This window comes from Macaca thibetana, chromosome 5 (assembly GCF_024542745.1).
Source record: "Macaca thibetana thibetana isolate TM-01 chromosome 5, ASM2454274v1, whole genome shotgun sequence".
NCBI classification, from domain to species: Eukaryota; Metazoa; Chordata; class Mammalia; order Primates; family Cercopithecidae; genus Macaca; species Macaca thibetana.
The window spans coordinates 110,040,362-110,058,518 of NC_065582.1; positions in this window are offsets into that span (position 1 = coordinate 110,040,362).

Sequence of the window (18,157 nt, forward strand, 5' to 3'; positions counted from 1 at the left end):
CATTCAAGAGATGACTTTGTTGCTCTTAAGAGCATTCAGTTTTATTTTTTCACAATGAGAAGGTTTGGAATTGGAACTCATGTTTAGAAGAGAAGCAGAGAACAAAAGTTTAGAAAATTTGCAGCCTGATGATGCAATAAAAAAGAAAAATCTATTTTCTAAGGAGAAATTCAAGCCTGTGGCAGAAATTTGTATAAGTAATGAGGAGCCAAATGCTAATCATCAAGATAATGGGGAAAATGTCTCTAGGACATGTCAGAGGTCTTCATGGCAGCCCCTCCCATCACAGGCTTTGGGCCTAGAAGGAAAAAATAGTTTCTTGGGCTGGGCCCAGGGTCCTGCTGCTTTGTGCAGTCTCAGGACTTGGTGCCCTGCATCTCAACCATGGCTAAAAGGGACCACCATACAGCTCAGGCTATTGTTTCAGAAGGTGCAAGCCCCAAACCTTGGTGGCTTACATGTGGTGTTGGGCCTGTGCATGCACAGACATCAAGAATTGAGGTTTGGGAACCTCTGCCTAGATTTCAGAGGATGTATGGAAAGGCCTGGATGTCTAGGCAGAAGTTTGCTGCAGTGGCAGGGCTCTCATAGAGAACCTCTGCTAGGACAGTGCAGAAGGGAAATGTGGGATTGGAGCCCCCTCACAGAGTCCCTACTGGGGCACTGCCTTGTGGGGCTGTGAAAAGAGGGCCACCATCCTACAGACCCCAGAATGGTAGATCCACTGACAGCTTGCACTATGCACCTGGAAAAACCACAGACATTAAATGTCAGCCCATGAAAGCAGCCAGGATGGGGCCATACCCTGCAAAGCCACAGAGGCAGAGCTACCTAAGGCCATAAGAGCCCACCTTTTGCATCGGTGTGACCTTGATGTGAGACATGCAGTCAAAGGAGATCATTTTGGAGCTTTAAGATTTGACTGCTCCACTGAATTTCGGACTTGCATGAAGCCCGTATCCCCTTTGTTTTGGCTAGTTTCTCCTATTTCAAATGGAAACATCCACACTCAATGCCTGTACCACATTGTATCTAGAAAGTACCTAACATGCTTTTGAATTTACAGGCTCATAAGTGGAAGGGACTTTCCTTGTCTCAGATGAGACTTTGAACTTAGACTTTTGGATTAATGCTAGAATGAATTATAACTTTGGGGGACTGTTGGGAAGGCATGATTGGTTTTTGAAAAGTGAAAGGGGCATGAGATTTGGGAGGGGCCAGGAGAAGAATGGTAAGGTTAGATTTTGTATCCCCACTCAAATCTCAAATTATATTCCACATGATCCCCATAATCCCCACATGTCAAGAGGGAGACCAGGTAGAGGTAACTGGGTCATGGTGGTGGTTTCCCCCAGGCTGTTCTTGTGACAGTGAGTGAGTTCTCATGAGAGCTGATGGTTTTTATAAGGGGCTCCTCCTGCTTTGCTCGTCATTTCTCCTTCTTGCCTCTTTGTGAGGAAGGTGCCTTGCTTCCCTTTCACCTTTCACCATGATTGTAAGTTACCTGAGGCCTCCCTGATCGTGCTGAACTGTGGGTCAGTTAAACCTCTTTCCTTTATAAATTACCCAGTCTTGGGCACTTCTTTATATCAGTATCAAAATCGGGTAATACGGTGTGTATGTGTGTAGGATGTGGAACAGGGATGGTTGAGCTGGAGGAGACAGAAGGAAGTAAGTACCTCCTAGCTGGCTCAAAAAGAAGTCTTACAGAATAAGCAAAACTTCCCAATACTTGGCTTGTGAATGTTCTATGGTTCCAAGGATGTAAGAATCCCCCATTTTTCCTATTTGCTTTCAGTTTTTTGTTTGTTTGTTTGTTTCAGATGGTTAAGTGTGGTTAGACGATGAAACTATTTTTTTCCACACTAACTTTATTAATTTTAGAATTATTGCTAATTCTTTCAATATTCTCACAACATTGAAGTTATGTCTTTATAGTTACTGTCTTGGGAAAGTAGGAGGATCCAGGATATCAAATAAATCCTTTCCAAAGTATTTTTTATGTAACCTAAGAGAGGAGTTTAATATTTATAATATGACTTACAAATAAGATTTCCCATATAGGAAATTATTTTGTTTGTATATTAATTTGTGAAATAGGTAGCATAAGAATTGTCATCTTAAAGAATAGAAAATATTGAGGCTTTCTGAAACTACATGACTGGCCATAGTTCACACAGCAGGGTGAGCCATGAATGGAAGACTTCAGAGTCTGAGGCCTTTGGCTATATCACACTATCTCTCTAGAACTCTAACAGTAATTTTGGAAGATGACTCTGAGAAAATGTTTACCTCTTCCCCTTTGCTAATAGGGAGCTGTAGTATAAAGAAAGACAAAATAGTGGCTAGAGTTGAAACAAGAGCCAAGCACAGGTCTTTTGACTTCTTAACTTGCAAGCTGTCAATGTCATACACTACTTCTTTTTGAAAACTGTATAACCAGTTTCTTGACACATACATAACACGGATTGGTTTTATTACTACAGAGCTATTCCTCAGTGATCTTTTGTCTACTACTGGGACACAGTTAGGAATCCCTTTTGCACTGTATTATTAGCCAGGATAGGAATATGAATTCCTAAACCATAGAAGAAAAATGATAGCTATTTATTACATTCAGAATCTGTATATCCAAATTGTATTTTATCTGCAAGGTTCTTGTGGTGAGTACCCCAAAAACACATCATGGCACATGTAATGATAGCAATTCGACAAATAATTCACATATATAGAGCTTCTAAAATGTACTTAAATTGAAATGGTTTTGGAACTATAATTATAAGCAGAGGCCTCCTTGGCTTTCAGTTCACCTTGGGGTCATAATTTTATATTTTGAACATTCTCTCAGAAGAGTATTACCCCTGAATGGGCTTTCTTAACAGCTTTCCTGTTGAACTCTGGCAAGCCTAAAGTGTGTCAGAAAAATGTTTTAACTCCATCCCATTTCTACTTGGCTAGAGAAAGCTTTTAATCACTGGAAAGCTCACATTTTGTAAATGTGGGTTGTAAAAGTAGTTTCTTTAAGAGAAGAATATCATTTCTTTCTAAATATGAAAAAATTATATGGCTTTGATACATTTGGCAGTTTGTCTCAACACACCCATCTCTGGAAAGTGCTTATTATTGCGTGAATACTGTGCCTTATCCGCGGTTCAATGTGTAAATTCAATGCATATCAGAATGTTGTATATAACATTACTGAGTGTAATCTTTTTAAAAAGAGCTAATAGAAGTACTAAATATTTGACAGTTTCAAATAATTATATTAATGTGTATGATAGCGATATAGAGGGTGCAACTTATAATGAGAGGCCAATTAAGCATGTTACCATTTTTGAAGAGTACAGGCTTAATATCTTGCCAACAGAGCACAATTTTACCCTTCCTGTTTCTTCCTTAGATATTATGTGATTACTGATCTTGATGTATTTAAAAATTATTTTTACCTTGTATTTCTTATTTAGAATGTTTATCTTTAAGTTATGCTTTTTTTCTTTGTGCATAGAAACATTTGAAAAAGAAAGCAGCACCAGCTGCTTCTGAATTCAAATCCTTTTGTTACAATCATCAGGTTTTCTCACCAGTTAGTGGATTTTTCTTCTACAAAAGAAAAGACCTCGTTATTTATGCTGTTTTTCTTGGTAACAAGAGGCATACAATTTTAGAATGTTAGAATTGGTAGGGATCTTTGTATTGGTCTAATCACTGATCATAACTTATATAAAAATACATTTTATTTTGCAACTAAATACACATACACAGACATTCCCCTCCTCCCCCACCCCCATACTCATTTGCATACAGTAAATAAAACTAAAGCAAGAGTTTCAGGAAAAAATACTTACACTTCGTGTCATATATTCAGGCATTTTCTCTTCTCATCTAGTTCATTAAGAGAAAAATGTTGATCTCAATCCACCAAACTGATTTCACCACAAAGCCAGCTACATACTTTGCAGGTTTCAAAGCAAACAAAAATTTTAAGGTCTCCTTATTAAACAATTATTAAGATTTTCAAGATAGCAGTGGTGGATCATTAATTGAAGGGTGGGCCCCTTGTGCTCAGGCCACTTCTGAGCAAGTGAGACTGCACAGGTTGTATGCCTGTGATGTCAACCCTGCTCCCACACCTACAAATGAGTTGTGGACAGCAATTAAGAAACATTGATCTAGAGTAACTCTCTCAATTCACAGATTGAAAGACTGAGATCCACTGAAATTTAGTGACTTGTTTAAGATCAAAAGATGATTTAGTGCAGTAGAATGGCAGTTCACTGATTTAATTCCAGTGTTCTCTCTCACCACTAATCTTAATTAGATTACTCCGAGTACAGAATAATGAAGTTATACATTTTCTGAGTTTTCTTTTGGTGAGTTATCCTCTGATCACAAACTTACAAACTTTTTTTTTTTTCTTTTTTAGACAGAATCTTGCTCTGTTACCCAGGTTGGAGTGCAGTAGCATGATCTTGGTTCCCTGCAACCTCCACCTCCAGGGTTCAAGCAATTCTCCCGCCTCAGCCTCTCAAATAGCTGGGATTACAGGTGCGCACCACCACGTGCAGCTAATTTTTGTATTTTTAGTAAAGACGGGGTTTCACCACGTAGGCCAGGCTGGTCTTGAACTCCTGGCCTCAAGTGATCTGCCCGCCTTGGCCTCCCAATGTGTTGGATTATAGGCATGAGCCACCATGCCCAGCCTGATCACAAACTTTAAAAAAACAATTCAGATTTGTTGAAGATATTTCTAATACCACTTAATCTATTTTTATGTCTTGAAAAGAGAGAATAATTGTTTGTTTTCTTTGAAGTTTTCTGAACCACCAACTACTATTATATAGTATTGTAGTTGTTCAAACATAATGAAGATAAAGAACCACACGTAACTTTTAGATTCTGCCTCAAAGAAGAAAGCCTTAAGAAACAAGGACTAGGAATTCCCTATAGAAAATGAAAGGAGATATGGAGGGGTTAGAGTTAGAGAGGGTGAGAAATCTTTTTTTTGTGGGGGAGGGTGAGAAGGAAGGATGAGAGGACAGCTATGTACACTTAGGAAATTGTTCCTAAGTGCATAGAGAAGGAATGTATCTATTGTTTTTATTTCTACACAGAAATAACACCCAAGGGTCATCATGTGATAAGAATGATGTGTGGGAATTCAAGCAGCATAGAAGATATAGAAAAGCTACCAGGTGAGGCTGGACAGCCTGGGGGATCGTGGTTCTCTAAAGGATTGCATGCGGGGCACTGTGACTCACACCTGCCATCTCAGCACTTTGGGAGACCAAGATGGGAAGATCACTGAATCCAGGAGTTTGACACCAGCCTAGAAAACATAGCAAGACCCTATCTTTACAAAAAATAGAAAAAATTAACCAGACTCCGTGGCACACTCCTGTAGTCCCAGCTACTGGGGGCGCTGAGGTAGGAGGATCACTTAAGCCTGGGAACTTGAGGCTGCAGTCAGCTGTGATTGTGCCACCGCACTCCAGCCTGGGTGACAGCCTGAGATTCTGTCTCAAAAAAAAAAAAGATTCAAATATGAAGAAGTTAAGAAATGTATTCAAAGTCACTTACCTATATACCTAACTAAATTTAATATGTTATTGAATTACAGTAAGTATAATGTAAAAATTATTACTAATTAGCCTTTCATTGATTATTAGACTGAATCCAAGTGACTTTCAAATCAAAAGTGAATTTGAACTAAACAAAATGGAATATTTAAAATATGATCCTCAATCTGAATCCACAATACATTTTGTGTATTTGTTGCTGAAGTGGATTAAACTATTTTTGTGTTTATATTTAGTCTTTAAGTCAGTGATTAATTTGGTGGTTTCTTTAATCCATCTTTATTTTTAACAGGTCAAGGGAGGACTAAATGGAGAATAATTTTTTTTAAGTGAACAATTAAAAAAATAAAAATGTCATCCTCTGTTTTTTTTTTTTTTTTTTTGTTGCTGTTGCTGTTTTTTTTTTTTTTTTTTTTTTTGGATAAACACCATACTGTTCATCCTATACAGTCAAACAAGGAGGAGACACCACTTAAAAATGTGAATGAATGTTAAACATTTCTTATCAGACTTCCAGATATAATTTGGTACTAAACTAGTGTTCATTTATTAGTTGAAAATCTCTGAAAAAAGCACCAACATGAGGCAACTTGTGCTAAGACTTCTTCCAGATTTGAAAGTTTTGAAGTATTTTAATCCACACCCTAAGTTTCTTCCTCTCACTCCAGGCTTGGTTCTCCCACTCCTTTTCTCTCTCTTTAAGTGCTGTGTCTCAACTTCAGGCAAGATGTACCATAGAAACTGATGAAAAATTTAAAAAGTTCCTCCACCCCACTTGGTGCTGTGGGATTTTGGTAACAGGCAGTACTAAAATCAACATGTGTGGTACAATATAGTTTTTATTTGAATTTGTTAGCATTAGTAAATTTGTGAATCCTTTAGCAGAAACATCTAATTGTGAGTGTACAACATATGCATCTTGAAACACGTACATAGCTCAGCCTGAAAGAGAAACTGTTCTGTGTTTGTTTCTCCTCCAAGATCAAGAGAAGATCAAAAGTTAACATGTCTTAGGAAGCCCTTTGATTCATTTTGATGTCCCTTTTCATGATCAACTTTCAGTGACATGCAGCTGAGTGATAATTAAAGACTCTTAGCGTCTCTTTAGGGAGGCTTTCAAATGTCAAATGCCCAGGCACAGAGTATGCATAAAATATCTTCTTCAAAGATCACAGTAAAATGTAAAGATAATAAATTGAACATTTCCTACTGAGGGTCCTACTGAGACTTCAAGATAGCTATTAAACTTAGTTTCTCCAATAATTTGCATATTAATACCGTGAAATATTCACTATATTAACTTTTTGATTAAATGTTGGTCACCTATTATAATTTGTTTTAATAATTTTAGGAATAGCAATCCCTTAAAATGATCAATTGTGAACAGTATTTAAAATTTAAGTGACAGCCTTCTACCTCCTGAACTATTTCTCAGTAGTTTACTTAATTTAGAAAATAATTCAGTGGTTCTCATTGCCTTAATTAAACTGTAGATAAGTTTAAAAAAAAAAAAAAGAAACAAACAACAAAAAAAACCAAACAAGATTATTTTCCCAGTGTGTTAGTATTTGTTATACTAAAAAGTTATGTTATGAAAAAAATCTGGGTGAAACATGCTTAATAAACATGTTTAATATGCTTTTCTTTGATGGAGTTTCTGACAGCCTTTAAAATGCTAATATTCGTTGTGAATCTCTAAGGAAGGGGGGATAGGGAATACAGCATTTTCCACATTTGTTTGACACTTTTGAGAAAAGAGACCTCAAGGGACTGTTCTGTAGAAAGAACATGTCTTGGGAAAAGCTGATACAGAAGATGTTTGAGTTTCTGTTTTCACATTCAAGCATGTAGTCACAGAATATAGAAGTGTCAAATTTTTGTTAGATTATAAAAATATGTTATCTTAGGGTGAAGGAATCTCATCTGAAGTAGATGGAAAATGTGAAATATTTTCATATTTAAAACCAAACCAATACCTAAGCCCTCAGTTTTCTGATCGTGAGGTGATGGCTTAACAGATTATCCTTGAACAAAGTTCCTTTGTATGTACTTTACTTAGCATGGCAGATGAAAGCAGAAATTCTGGTCATCTTAGCTCTGAGAAAATCATTAGTGATACAGGAAGATGATTGACCTGGGGAGGAGAGGTGTGTTGGGAGCCAAAGGAAGATCTGTACCTTGGATTCTGCATGTTGAGGCCTATCATCTCTGAATCTTGGAGTTATAAATCATCTTGATCTATTCCAAGCTAGGCTGAGATTTTACCAAAATGGTTTTTCCATAGAAGGACTAGAAGACAGAAGACCTCCAATATGATGTTGGTTGGTAATATGATAAAATGTACTATTACTACTAATAATTCCAAGTTTTGAGTGCTATGTGCTTGAGACTGTGCTAAAGTGCTTTCTGTGGCTTGTTTCATACAATCCTCAAACAGCGCCTTTTGTCAGTTAAATTTCTGTTCTCATTTTTAGATAAGAAAACTGAGGGCTGGTAAAGTTGCATGTCTTTTCTAGATCTCACACTTCTAGATCTCACTAAGAAGTGAGAGCCTGGATGAGAACACAGAAAGTCTGACTTTGAAGCTCATTATTCTTAACTGCTAGGAGTTTGCCTTTTATGATGTCTTACCATCAATAATAAAGTTTCCAGTAACAAAGCTTGTCATTGGCAGGTCCCTTTTTATTAAATGGAGGCACCTCTGTGGCTACAGATTTCCAAATTTCTTGAATACTTATTTATTAATTACTGTTTCAACATGAAATTTCCTTCCATTCTTTTCCAAGATTTGACACTGTAACTTGTGTTTGTATCTGAGGTTTGGGGAGGCAAAAAATGATCTTAGCCAAGAAGATTGAAAAAAAAAAATTGTGTTTGTTAAGAAGAAAATGAAGCTTCTTTAGCAAACAGCAGGAAAAGGAGTGAAAAAAATTAATAAGTATTTTCGTAACTTGAGGGATATGCATAAGAGTTCCATGGCATAAAGGTTGAGATAATATTCATGTATTATTTTCCCCAACTCATGTTGAGGATTTTTTTTCTTTCTTTCTTTTTTTTTACATGGGCGTATTGCATGATGTTGAGGTTTGGGTTACGATCCTGTCACCTGGGGAGTGAGCATAGTACCGGATAGGTAGTTTTTCAAACCTTGCCACCCATATTTCCCTCCCTCATCTAATAGTCCTCAGTATCTATCGTTGCCATTTTTATTTCCATGTTCACCCAGTGTTCAGCTACCACTTAGAAGTGAGGACATTCAGTATTTGGTTTTTTATTCCTGAGTGAATTTGCTGAGGATAATGACCTCCAGCTGCATTGATGTTGCTGAAAAGAACATGATTTTATTCTTTTTTAAGGGTGTGTAGTCTTCCATGGTGCATTTGTACCACATTTTCTTTACCAATTCACTGTTGATGGGCATCTTGGTTGATTCCATGTCTTTGGTATTGTGCGTAGTGCTGTGATGAACATATGAGTGCATATGTCTTTTGGGTAGAAGGATTTATTTTCTTTGGATGTATACGCAGGAATGAGGTTGCTGGATCAAATGGTAGTTCTGTTTTAAGTTCTTCAAGAATCTCCAAACTGCTTTCCACAGTGGCTAAACGAATTTCCATTCCCATCAGCAGTGCATAAATATTCCCTTTTCTCCACAGTCTTGCCAGGATCTGTTGTTTTTGACTTTTTAATCATAATCATTCTGACTGGTGTGAGATAATATGTCATTGTGATTTTGATTGGTAATTCTCCAGTGATTAGTGATGTTGAGCAGTTTTTCATGTTTGTTGGCTGCTTGTATGTCTTCTTTTGAGAAGTGTCTGTTCATGTCCTTTGTCCACTTTTTAATGGGGTTATTTGTTTTTGGCTTGATGATTTGCTTAAGTTCCTTATAGATTCTGGAGATTAGACCTTTGTCAGATGCATAGTTTGTGAATATTTTCTCCCATGCTGTAGGTTGACTATTTATTCTGTTGATAGATTATTTTGTTGTGCAAAAGCTCTCTAGTTTTATTCAATCCTACTTGTCAATTTTTGCTTTTGTTACAAATGCTTTTGAGGACTTAGTCATAAATTTTTTCTCAAGGCCTATGTCCGAAATGGTATTTCTTAGGTGTTCTTCTAGATTTTCATAGTTTGAGGCCTTACATTTAAATCTTTAATCGATCTTTTTTTTTTTGTATATGGCAAAAGGTAGAGGTCCAGTTTTAATCTTCTGCATACAGGTAGCCAGCTGTCCCAACACCATTTATTGAATAGGAATTCCTTTCCTTATTGCTTTTTTTAAATCAACTTTGTTGAAGAGCAGAAGGCTGTAGGTGTGTGACTTTATTTCTCAGTTATCTTTTCTGTTCCATTAGTCTATGTGTCTGTTTTTATATTGGTACCATACTGTTTTGATTACTGTAGTCTTACCGTAAAGTTTGAAATGAGGTAATGCAATGCTTTGACTTGGCTCTTTTTGCTTAGAATTGCTTTGGTTATTTGGGCTCTTGTTTGGTTCCATATGAATTTAATTTTTTTTTTTCTAATTTTGTGAATAAAGACTTGGTATTTTAATAGGAATAGCATTCAGTGCTCATTGCTTTGGGCAGTATAAGCCAATGACATTGAAGATATTATTTCTTCCAATCCATGAGCATGGAATGTTTTTCCGTTTGTGTGTGTCATCTGTTATTTCTTTCAGCAGAAGTGTTTTGTAATTCTCATTGTAGAAGTCTTTTACCTCCTGGATTAGCTGTATTCCTAGGTATTTTATTCTTTTTGTGGCTATTGTAAATGGAATTGACTTTTTGATTTGGTTCTAGGCTTGAAAGTCATTGGGATATAGAAATGCTACTGATTTTTGTACATTTATTTTGTATCCTGGAACTTAAATTGTTTAACAGTTCCAGGAGCCTTTTGGCAGAGTCTTTAGGGTTTTCTAGGTGTAGAATCATATCATCAGCAAAGAGGGATAATTTAACTTTTTCTTCTTCTGTTTGGTTGCCATTTATTTCTTTCTCTTGCCTGATTGCTCTGGCTAGGACTTTCAGTACTATGTTGAATGGGAATGCTGAGAGTGGGCATCCTTTTTTTTTCATTCCATTTCTCAAGGGGAATGCTTCTAGCTTTTGCCTATTCAGCATGCTATTGGCTGTGGGTTTGCCAGAAATGGCTGTTATTTTGAGGTGTGTTCCCTTGGTGCCTAGTTTGTTGAGAGTTTTCAGTTATGAATGGATGTTGGATTTTATTGAAGACCTTTTTCATGTCTATTGAGGTGACCATATAGCTTTTGTTTTTAATTCTGTTCATGTGGTAAATCACATTTATTGATTTGTGCATGTTGAACCAATCTTGCATCCTGGGAATGAAGCCTACTTAATCATGTGGAATTAACTTTTCTATGTGCTGCTGGATTCGGTTTGCTAATATTTTGAGAATTTTTGCATCTATGTTTATGAGATATATTTGCCTGTAGTGTTTTTGTTATTGTTGTTTTTGTGTTTTTGCCAGCTTTTGGTATTAGGGTGATTCTGGCTTCATAGAGTGAGCTAGAATTTATACTCCTCAGTTTTTTTGAATAGGTTCAGTAGAATTAGTACAAGCTCATCTTTGTACTTTTGGTAGAATTTGGCTGTGAATCCATCTGGCCTGGGGCTCTCTTTGGTTGGTAGGTTTTTAAAAATTGTTCATTCCACTAACAACTTGATATTGTTGTGTTTACGGTTTCAATTTCTTCCTGATTCAATTTTGAGAGATTGTGTATTTCCAGGAATGTATCCATTCTCTCTAGATTTTCTAGTGTTGTGCACAGGGGTGTTCATAATAGTCTTGAGGATCTTTTGTATTTCTGTGGGATTGATTGTAATGTCGCCTTTGTTATTTCTGATTGTACTTGTTTGGATCTTTTCTCTCCTTTTCCTTGTTAATCTAGCCAGTGGTCTATTGAGCTTGTTTGTCCTTTCAAAGAACCAGCTTTTAGTTTACTTGATTCTTTATATAGATTTTGGGGCATCAATTTCCTTCAGTTCTGCTCTGATTTAAGTTATCTTTTTTTCTTCTGCTAGCTTTGTGGTTAGTTGTTTTTGTTTTTCTATTTCCTCAAGGTATGATGTTAGATCATTCATTTGAGATCTTTCTGACTTTTTAATGTAGACATTTAGTGCTATAAACTTTCCTCTTAACACTGCTTTTGGTGCCTCCTAGATATTTTTGGTTATTGTGTCTTTGTTTTCATTTATTTCAAAGAATTTTTTAATTTCTGCCTTAATTTCTTTGTTTTCTTAAAGTCACTCAGAAGCAAGTTGTTTAATTTCCATGTAATTGTGTGGTTTTGGAAGATCTTGGTATTGATTTCTATTTTTGTTCCACTGTGATCCAATAGTATGGTTGGTATGATATTGCCTTTTCTATATTTATTGAGACTTGTTTTATGGGCAAGCATGTGTTGGATCTTGGAGTATGTACTATGTGCAGATGAGAACACTGTATTTTGTGGTCGATGGATGGAGTATTCTGTAGATGTCTATTAGGTCCAGTTGATCAAGTGTTGCAATTACGTCTAAAATTTCTTTGTTAGTTTTCTGCTTTAATGATTTGTCTAACACTATCAGTATTATTCACTATTAATTGTGTGGCTGTCAAAGTCTTTTCACAGTTCTAAAGATAGCCGTTTTGTGAATCTGGGTGCTCCAATGTTGGGTGCATATGTATTTAAGAGAGTCAAGTCATCTTGTTGAATTGATCCCATTATCATTATGTAATGCCCTTCTTTGTCTGATTTTACTGTTGTTAGATTACAGTCTGCTTTATCTGATATAAGAGTAGTGAGTACTGCTCTCATTTATTTATTTATTTTTTGCTTGCATCACGTATCTTTCTCTAACTCTTTATTTTGAGCCTACGGATGTCATTATGTGAGATAAGGGTCTCTTGAAGACAGCAGATGGATTTCTTGTTTTTTTTTTTTTTTTTTTTTTTTTTTTTTTTTTAATCCGATTTGTAACTCTGTGGCTTTTAAGTGGAGTGTTTAGATCATTTACATTCAAAGTTACTATTAATATGTGAGATTTTGATTCTATAGTGAAGTTATTAGCTGGTTGCTTTGTATTTTCTATTGTATTGTTGCTTTATATGTCTGTAGCTATGTAATATAAATGTGTTTGTGTGTGTGTGTGTGTGTGTGTGTGTGTCTTCGGTAGTAGTTATCATTATTTTGTTTCTAGGTCTAGAGTTCCCTTAAAGATCTCTTGTCAGACTGGTCTAGTGATTGCTTATCTGGAAAAGATTTTATTTCCTCTTGCTTATGAATCTTCATTGCATAGAATATGAAATTCCTGATTGGAATTGCTTGTCTTTAAGAATGCTGAAAACAGGCCCCCAATCTTATCTGATTTATAAGGTTTCTGGAGCAAAGTCCACTGTTAGCCTGAAGAAATTGTTTGTACATGATCTGACCATTTCCTGTAGCTGCCTTTAAGATTTTTTTCTTTAGTGTGGACTGTGAATAGCCTGGTAACTATATGCCTTGGTGATGCTCATTTTGTATAATATTATGTAGGTGTTCTGTGGATTTCTCGTAGCTGGATATCTACCTCCCTTGCAAGATGGTAACATTTTCCCGGAGTGTTTTCTCAAAGATGCTTTCAAGGTTGTTTACTTTTTGCCCTTCCCCCTCAGGAATGCCAATAAATCCTAGGTGTGATTGCTGTACATAATCCCATATTTCTCAAATACGTTGTTCATTTTAAAAAATTCTTTTTCTTTATTTCTCTCTGACTGTGTTGGTTCAAAAAACTGATCTTCAAGCTCTGAAATTTTTACTTCTGCTTTGCTGTCCTGTCTATTGATAAAGTTTTCCAATGTATTTTGAAAATTGTTAAGTGAGTATTTAATTCCAGAAGCTCAACTGATTTCTTTTTAGATGTTTGTCTCTTCCTTCATTTCCTCGGCTGCTTAAGAAGTTTCTTTGTGTTGATTTTCAATCTTGTCTTGGATCTCTTTGAGCATCCTTGCAACCCATACTTTGAATTCTTTATGTGTCATTTCTGAGCTTTCATTTTGGTTAGGGATCATTGCTGTACAGCTAATGTTATCCTTTGGTGGTATCACTACATTCAGATTTTTCATGGTGCTAGAATTCTTGCACTGACTTCTCATCTAGAGACACAAGCACTTCTAATTTTCTGTAATTATTTTCATATGGGAAGGAATGTTTTTCTTTCTTTCCCTATAAAAAGGTTTTTTTTTTTTTTTTTTTTTTTTTTTTTTTCATTTCCTTTCTTGTTACCCCATCTCGCTAGGGGATGTGACCACAGCAAATGTTGGGTAAGATCTTTTGGCTTTGCTTCCATAACCCTATACTCTATTGAGTTTTCTACTGACCTGTGTAGTTTGACCTATAAACTAGTAGGTGGTGCTGATGGGTAAGACCTTGGTGTGGCCAGCATGGCAAGAGATATACTTAATCCTTGTTTACTAGAAGAAGCTCTCTGTTGCCTCAGGCAGTGGGATAATTTGTGGAGTGCAAAGGGGTCTGACCAATCCACTCAGCCCTGGGAGTGGGGCACAGGGAAAGAATGGCAGGCCCAGACTCTGAAGTCTGCCTACTGGTCTCCTGATGGTAGGCACAAGCACCAGTACTGAGAGAGAATCCAGTGGGCAGCCACTAAGCACAGAGGTGTGACTAGGCATGGAGCTGGGAAACCTTCTTGGCTCCAAGTTCTCAAATGGAAGGAAGGGGGCAGCCGGAACTTCCAATCCAGGAGAATAGGTGCTCTAGATGCCTGGAGAGCTGCCAGAGCAAAGTGTAGAGGGCCTCCTGCAACAGAATCTTTGCACATAAAGGGTGGGCTTGCTCAGTCAGGCTGCAGATTCAAGTGAGAGGGGGTTCTGAATACCTGAAGGTGTGCCTAAGCATGGGGTGGAAAGGGCCCTGCTTCACTGTAGTCTCTGCAAAGGAAGGGTGAGGTCACTCAGGCTGCAAGTCTGGGTGAGTAGGTGCTCAAAATACCTGGAGATCTACCTGAGTGTGGTATGGAGAAGGCCCTGCTGCACCATGATCTCTGCACAGGAAAGATAGGGTGGCTCAGGCTGCTGGGCCAGGCTAGTGGGTGATTCAAGTGCCTGGAGGTGTGCTTGGACATGGAGTGTCAAGGGTACCGCTGCACCGTGATCTCAGGGGAACTGGCTGGGGCACCCAGCATTGACTCACACAGACTGATTTCAGGTCCCCACACTGGCCATGGCTGCAAGCCTTATCACCCAGGAGAAACTGCTGTTGTAGCAGCTCTCCTTCTGCTCCAAGCCTGTGACAGGAGAGACCACAATTCTAGCACCTACTGCTGAGATGCTTTGCATACAGCAGCATGCGTGGTCACACTGTGGGTCACCAAAGAATGACTTTGTATGTGCTCAGGTTAAAAATGGCATCTTGCTCCCAGCTCTGGGGCTGGGAAAATGCGTGAAGCATTTTGCTATTGTCATTGGGCCCGAGGCATACATGCTAAAACCTTCGAATCCACCATCTTGGTTGTGTAGGGAGGTGACTTGTTCATGTAGTATATAATTTTTAAATTAAGTCAAAGACTGTTTTTTTTTTTTTTTTTTTTTTTTTTTGGTAGGTGCATCTATCCATGCAGATGGTGGAAGGACAAGCCTATACTTATTTTAGGAGGTGTCTTCTAGGACCAATCAATTCCTATGCTCCTGGAGAGGCGATACAGTACAGTTAATGGAGGTGTCATTACTGCTGTGATCAGATCAGTTGCCATGGGTGATTTCTAATGGGTTCAAAGCTCAGTGTTCTTTACCGATTTCTCATTTTCATTCCCACTGTCATAGTTCAGACCCTTATTACCTCTTGTCTGGACTACCAGCTGGTTTGATTGACTTTGGTGTCACATATCTCAAAATCACCTACAGAGCTTAAGGCTCTCAACGTTTTCTTTTTATCATATCACTTTCCTGATAAAAAGTCTCCAGCAGGTCCCCATCACCTACTGAATGAAGAACAGACTTTGTAGCCTGGTATCTAACAGTCTCCTGAACTGGCAATATCTCATCTGTCCTGCCTTATACTCTCTAGTAATTCACATGTATCCTTTATCCATGCCTGCCAATAGCTGCTAGTAGCTTAGTTTTCCTTATGCCATCTCCTTTTCCTTTGTTTTTCTGTCCAATGAAATAAACATATACTTCTCTTCTATTTCTTCCATCAGCATTCTATGTATGCATTCTTTAATGCCCATTACAAATCCCTCTGTCTTCAATAAAGCTCTTCGGACAGTTCAACTGTAAGAGACTTTTCATCCTCTGAACTCTATGAGTGGACTTATGATATCTCTTCTATATAGCTACAATTTTGTCTTTGGATTACAGTTAGAACACATATTTATATGGGATTTTGAAGTTATTAAATTCAGGGGCTGCATCTTAGTCATTTCTGCACCCCACAGTGACTAGCCCAGGGCCATAACATAGTAAATACTCCAAAATATGTTTCATTCAAAATGAGATAGTTACCACCATTCTAGAGAGTGTTATCCACAAAATCCTAAATCCCCAAAGGCAAGTGGTTATAATGTTTCTTCTGCCCAGTTTGTACTTATAGTGCCTTCTATTTTTATTTTGCAAATTCATCACAATTGGAATTAAGGTCTTAATTTTCATAATTATTTCTTTATTGTTAATCTTTGTAAGGACAGATATTAAGTCCGCTCACTCCTCATTGTATGCTCAGAACTAGGACAGTACTTGGAATGTGGATGTCATGCAGCAAATATTAACTGAATAAGTTGGTAAGTTTTCTAGCATAACCTATTTCCCAAACACCTGAAACAATAGCTAAGTGTTCAAAGATATATATTGGACACTTACCATATTGAGCACATACTAGGGCTGGGGAAACAAGCAAAATTGAAAGTGACTTCCCGCATACTCAAGAGTGAAAGTTTCATTCAATTCAATCAGTTGACAAAATAAAGTGAGCCAATTTGTCTGGTTTTAGTTGACAGCAGATCAATCCCTGCCATACCTGGTCCATAAAGGAATCACAAAAGCTCACTAACTAAGGCTGACTTACATTCCTGGCAAAACCAACATGGCCTGCCTTACAAGGAAGCATTATTTGACACTTTTAATTTATGTCTAATTTTTCAGATATCTGGAACTATTTCTTCTGTGTAATAGATTTCACCTCACATGAATAATGTCCATGGACATGCATCTACAGTGTAGGACTCAGTTGACAATACAGAATGTATATCTTCAATATCGTAAAGGAGTCCTTGTTTAAATGGTCTGTCAGTGATGAGACATTTAGTATTCAACTGGGTTATTCTAAGAGGCACATCATGTATATATTCCTCCTGACACTGATCTTGAAAGCTGTGTTAGGTTAGATCAGTATAGATTGGGCCATGAACTATAGAACAATATTATAAAACTCTATCCTTTGCTTTTATTGGAGTCATATGAGAAATGGTCCTGTGTAGAAGATCTCTACATTAAAAAAACCCTAGCAATTAAATATATTATGTATAAATTTATTCAATATTTTAATATGAGCACCTATATGATTTTTTTTTCTGTATTTAGGATTAAGATAAACTTTTTCCACGGATATGCTTTCTTTCAGTAGTAAATGAAAGATTTGCAACTAGAAGAGGTTAAGAAAATGGTGGATGGGAGGCAGGACTGAATTGCAGATCCCACCTGGATGGACAGAACATGTAGAGACTCACATTGTGAAATTTTGCTCCAAGAACCAATACAGGAACATACAAGTGAAGCCAAGATAATGTACACACACTTTGAAGAAGTAGATTGCTCCTGCAGGCCCCAGGAGACAGCCCAAAAACTGTGAGTACCCAAAGTGTGAAAGTGGGAAAGGGAGATTATCTGCCCCTGAACACATATCCTCCCTGGAGAACCTAAAGATCCAGATCATGGGAGAAGGGTTTGACCTTGCCTGGAGCTGAGACAATTTTAGAGAACCCAGTGAAATACAGGGAAAGAAGCAGTGGGAAGAGCCCTGTGGGCTCTCTCAGTCCTCAGGAAAGCCATTTCTGACTTTGTGTTGCAGAGGTCCTTGGGGAAGGCTGCCAGAGGAACTGGGAAAAAACCACAGTGAGAAGGAAAGTTCCAGCTGAGCTTTTTGACAATGTTGACTGAACGTGAAGTTTCCAGGACAGGACTTGGGTGACAGGGTGAATCTGGAGTGCACACACCGCACAGAAGACAGTGCAGGCAGGGAAGAGTAAAACCTGAAAGTTCTGCTTTCTTTTGCAGCCAGGAGGCTAGTAGCCTGGGGCAGGTTCTCAGCCCTGCTCATCCGCTCCTGGAAACAAACTTGGTGCTGTTGAGTAGGGCACCGTGGGAGTGAGACCAGCCTTTTGGGCTGCATGGGAGCTAAGTGAGGCTTGTAACTGCCAAATTTTCGCCACTTCCCTTGTGATGTACACACCACAGCAGAAGCAGCCATAATCCCCCTGGGAACATAACTCTAATGGCCTGAGAATCACACCTCTCATACCCCAGAGCAGCTGCCTCAAACCCGTTCAAGGAGAATCTGAGTTCAGTCATGCCTAACCCTGCCCTCA